Genomic DNA, 5637 nt, shown 5'->3' with positions numbered 1-5637 from the left:
GGCCCCCAGCCTGGGCCCTCCTGCTCCCCACTGCCCTGTGCTGCCCAGGGGAGGCTCTGCCAGGAGGCCCTGGAGCACCCCCAGCCCCTGCTTCTAAGGTAAGTAGAGATTTTTTTTTCCTTTTTTTCCCCCCTTTTTTTTCGGGGTTTTTATTTTTTTAAGTGATGATGCCTGAGGTTGGTGGTTTACTTGTGGAGGAACATGGATTTTGGGGCTGGGGTGGGACATGTGGGCCTTGCAAAGGGGGGTAGTAGCCCCTGCGGGGCCCATTTGGCCCTTGTTGGGGGGCTGTAGCCCCTGTGGGGGACATTTGGCCCTTGTTGGGGGGGTGTAGCCCCTTTGCGGGCCATTTGGCCCTTATTGGGGGGCTGTAGCCCCTGCAGGGTCCATTTGGCCCCTGTTGGGTGGGGCCTAACCCCAGTTGGGGGGCCATAGCCCTTGTGTGGGGGCCATAGCACCTGTTGGGGGGCGATAACCGCTGTGTGGCCATAGCCCCCCAACAGCCAGTGCTTTAACACTGTAGATATATCAATAAAACATTGCCCAACTGATCGCTCTCTCTCTGTCACATTCTCTCTCTCTCTGTTTATAGTGGCTTTTGTTTTACTTGTGGAGGAACATGGATTTGGGGTTTTTTTACAGAGTGACTTCTGGATTTTTTTTATCAGGTATTTTTCAATTTTCCATTAGGGAATACCAGAATTCCTCCTAGGAAGGCCAGTGGCAGGACCCTGCCTGCTCAGAGCTGGCACCTTGGATCCATCTGGCTGTGGCTGACTTCCTGGCCAAATGGAGCCAGGAGAACATGCTTTGACAGTTCAAAGCAGGCTACCTCACCTGGAAGTTGCTGCCCAGATGGCCGGGTGATAGCTGCCCAGATGGCTGGGCAGGGGGCACAAATGGCAGTAGTGCTGCACAAAGGCCAACCCTGCAACCGCAGTCCACTGGCAGCTGGCCCAGAGGGGCAGATGCCTCTACTGGCTGTGCAGTCCCCATCTGGGTCTGGCAGGTGCGCAGCAGGTCACAGCCAGGCAGCAGCCCCCACTGCCAGACCCCTGCAGTGGGTAGAGGGTGCAGGGAACTCTCAGGGCTGCTTCAGCAGTCCAGCTGGCACAAGGGGTAGTGTCCTCAGGTACCAATTGGCCAGGCCCTAGAAGTGCCTGAGAGTGAGTACCCCTGAGCTACTTTCCAGGACAGTTTTTTATACTACTAGGGACAGCACAGGTGCTGGCCCCGGGCTCTGGTTTCCCCTGGCTGCAGATCTGGGAGGAGCCAGACAGGGTTATTTTGTCCCAAGTGGCACAATTTGCTCCACAACAAAGTGCATGTCTGAGCATGTGCGCTGAGGCAAAAAGCTCTGGCTCTAATTTGCACCACTTGTGTTTGAGCTGCTGCAAGCACACCTGTTTGCATGTGTGGACTTACCCATGGTGTTCAGTTTCCTATAATGTCAAATACCAATCCAGGAAAGACTATAAAATGTGTTTATTACTAATTTTTAAAGCTTTCTTCAGCTTATCATTTTCTTCTTCACTCAGCTTTGTAATATACTTTTCCACTACTTCAGATGAGCCACTTTTATACTCTGTCATCTGGGTTGTGCTTAATATAAATATTAGTCATAAACCAAGAGTCCCATGTTTCTGCTATTTTAAGAAAGAGGCTATTTTCTTTCTTACTTTTTTAGGAAGGTTTTTTTTCAAAAAAAGCTCTTGAATTATGTATCTATGTATACATCTACTGAAAGATTCATAAACATAAACCAGAGGGTGCCATTGAACTCCGCACATATTCGAAGTACAGGGTACTGTACATTATTCCAGGAGGAAAGAAGAAACACAAATGGATGAGAAGAGGCGGCTGAATCACAACATTTTGATTTCAGTAAATTAGGGACTTGGCGGGGGAGCGGGGGGAGCAGAAGGGGAGGGGGAGCAATCATGTCTTCTCTAAAACCTGATGCAAAGTGAAAGTATTGTCATCAATGAAACCAGACTTTTCCTTTTGACCTTTCTCCTCTGTTTGACATTCATTTAACTGAGCCTAACCCTACGTATGGGATCAGAGTTAAACTAATAGTACCAGGAGTATGTACACCTTGTGCCCAGGCCAGCACAGGAGGAGCTTTAGCACCAGAGACAATGGGTTGCCTCCCATGTCTGTTTTTTTTAGTCTCTTCAGGAACACATTCTTCTTTTCAGATTTGCAGGTGAAAGGTGAGGGCTTCTTTTTTTTTAATGTGGACTTGCTTCCCTGACCACATACACACAGACACAGTCACAACATATACTGCTGGAGATCCAAGACCTGTGTCTAAGCATTAGGTACCCAGTGCTGAGCTCTGACCAGGACTGGATTCAGAGAAGGGTGCAATAGTGCAGCAACACTTTCCCTTTTATTCCTGGTCTACCCAATGTGTAAAACCAACTGCCTAGCAGTGGCAGTATCATTGCTATTCAGTAGGGCTGTGCAAAATTTCACCAACTGTTTTGTTTCGAAGCTGTTTCAATGTGTTTCAAGCTTGAAACAGCAAAATCAAAATGAAACAAAAGCCGTCAAAACAGCTTTGAAATGAAACAAGGGCACGCAAGACATTTTGAAAGTTTCAAAACATTTAAAGTTTCAAAGCTGGGCTTTCTTGGCTTCAGTGCCAGTCCCAGCTGGCAGGAGCAGCCTCCTGTCATTCGGCGCAGATCCAGGGGCTGCATCCCCTGGGAGGAGTCTGGCACATCCCCCAGCCTTCCCGGGAGTGCGGGCCCTTGGATTTGTGTGCTGGATGACAGCATGCTGTTGCTAACCAGCTGGGGCCAGCGGCAGCACCAATCTTCCCAGTGCTGGGTGCGGGCTGGTCCCAACTGGCAGCAGCAGCCTCCTGTCATCTGGCAGGCAGGTTGGGGGCCCGCGCCCCCGGGAGGAGTACAGTGCAGCCCTGAGCCCTCCCAGGGGTACGGGCCTCCAGATCTGCCTGCCAGATGACAGGAGGCTGCTGCTGCCAGCAAGTGACAGTTTTGCTTGTCAACACCTTGAGGTGCAGTTTCCCAGATATCTCTGCACCTATCTCCTTGAAACTTGGCAGGCTTCATTCCTTCAGAAGGGGCTACCATTCCTGCAAGTTTCATCTGAATCAGGCAAGAAATGACAACGTTATAGGCAGTTTCATGCTTCCCCATTATAGCCTATGGGCGAAACATCAAGAGTTTCGATGAAATGAAACGGAACAGTGCTTTCAAAACGAAACGAAACTCAAAATGAGACGCTGATCTGTTGAAACGGAAGTTGAAGCGGAACGGTGCTGTTTCGCACAGCCCTACTATTCAGGATGCAGTGAGGGGTCACTTGACATTGTGGCTCACTGTAATCTACCTCTTTCCTTCCGAACTCTGCATTCCATAATATAACAGGGCAAAGACAGCCCTGCTCCTCTGATGTTACCAAGTTGCAAGAGGGGGAGAGTCAGGTCAGGGACAGGGCAAAGTTAATTACTTAGTAAACACAGTTGGGAAGGGGTTGGCACCCGCGGTGAATATTAACTGATTAGGAACCAGCAGCTACTTAAGTCCACAGCAAAGGGTTTTTCTTTGCCCCCTGGGGCCCAGCGTGGAGAAATTCAGCAGGGAAGCCAGGAGTGGCAGACCCAGCGCTGGAGCAGCTTGTTGATAAGACTGGCTGACTGGGTGTAGGTAATCATGGTGACCGGTGAAGTAAGGAGGTGAGGAAGAGAGGAGAAACTTACTGGCTAAGAGAAGGTCCCACAGAGAAAGGATCTGTTGGTACGGCAGGAAAGAGAAAAGAGAGTGGGACTGGAGTGGAGCTGACTGACTTGGGGGAGTGGGCTGCACAGTGGTGGAGAAAAGGGGGACAGCGAGCTGTGAGAACATCCAGGGTGCTCCACAACCTTCAGGGAAGTTACTAATAAACCAATTTTCTTTTATCCTGCTTCTGAGGTGATTTACTACACCCTCTGTCTTTGGGGAATTACCTTCTTATTCTTCCATCATTCCAAAGCGTGGCAGGCAAGTCCCAGGGAGAGAGACTTCGTTATTCACCCCCACCCGGCCACACACAAGTATAAACAACCTTCTCTCTCTTTTTTTTTTAATGGTCTTAATGTTCCACTAATCAAGTTATTCTCTGCAACTCTGCTGTCTGCCAGCTACGGTAACATAGCTCCCATTCCACAGCCCTGAATACTGTTTTTAACCCTAGGGGAAAATATTAACTTGGGTGTGGAAATATCTTTCAGTAAAGCACTGAATGTCCTGTCAAGATGCTCAAGAAGGCTTGATGTTGTTTTATGCATTTGAAAGAGATTAAGTCTAATGACTAGAGGACTAAAGCAACAACATTGTTGCAGTTTGTTTTTGTTGTCTTGCCTAGTTTGTTGTGTTATCAATACATGCTGTATACTATAGCAAATTAACACACATTCCTATAAAGCTATTTTCATTTTTGCTTCAGTTTTAAATGGAATAATATATTCAGGATACATTAGTAAAGCCTCTAGTTTCTTTTCCCTGAATAAAAATATGCATTGTGTTATATGTGACAAGCAGTCAGATTTGGGAGGATGTGCACTGGTGCACTTGCACCCCTCTTTGATTCTTGCTCCACCCAAAGCTTAAAGCCAACTGCCTGGCAGTAGCAACACCACTTCTAGTCAGGCTATGCTGAGAGAGTCAGTTGACTTTGGGGTTCTTTCAATCTACCCAATTCCTTGTAAAATTTTTGTTCTACAGGTCTTTTTAATAGAATCATAGAAAAGTAGGGTTGGAAAGTGTCACAACCCAAAAGGTGTGATTTTTATTTGTGTGTGCTTCGGCACTGCTAAATTGTCCCCGCTAAATTGCAAGCTTCCTTGCACGGTGGAGTTTTCTGCTGCAAAAGAGAATCCCGGTGCAAGGGAGAATTTCCCGCCGATTTGAAGCTTTCTTTGCAGGGTGCATTTCTTTGTTACAGCACAGAAATGCTCGTTGCAAAGAGTTCCCGCCATTTGTATGTAGATTTGGGTCCCATTATTGGCCAGTTCTAAATTATTCACACGTGGCGGCTAGTGATTGGCTTGCTAGCCGTATAAGAGGCTTGAGTGGTTTCCGCCCAAGTTGGAGGACTCCACGAACAAGGGAGGAGGAGACTTCACGCTGTGTGAAGATCTCTAAGCACTGCGGATCCTCACGGACCCAGTGCATTTGAAGCAGGCTACGGAGATCTGATCAATCTCTAGACTCTCCCCATCGCCGATAGAATTCCTAGACGTACCCCACCCGTGCGCAAAAGAACTGGACCCACGGAGCCTAACAAACTTTGTGTGAGTTGGTTCAGAGCTCTTCCGGACGAGTACTTTCTTCAGCTGACGCGATGGGCTCGCGTGTTCAGAGCCTTCAGCCGGATTGGGCTAGAGTTCACGAGTCTAGAACTCTTGTCCACCTCTTTCCTTTTTCTTCTCTGTAACTGCAACTGAAGCAAGCTTTCCAGCCTACACCATTGCCATCTTGGTGTAAGTAAAAAATCTTTTAAACTACCGATACACGTCCGTGCCTAATTCCAGAGCGAAAGCCACCCCTCTCCGCCCCCGCGTGCCCGGGCTGCTGGCCACAGCCCGCGTGCAGCGCGAAAAAGGGCTCGGGGCGCTCCCGGCCC

This window comes from Alligator sinensis, unplaced genomic scaffold (genome assembly GCF_000455745.1).
Source record: "Alligator sinensis unplaced genomic scaffold, ASM45574v1 scaffold38_1, whole genome shotgun sequence".
Lineage (NCBI taxonomy): Eukaryota > Metazoa > Chordata > Crocodylia > Alligatoridae > Alligator > Alligator sinensis.
The sequence above is the reverse complement of the archived record's forward strand: the minus strand, read 5'-3'. Positions refer to the sequence as shown.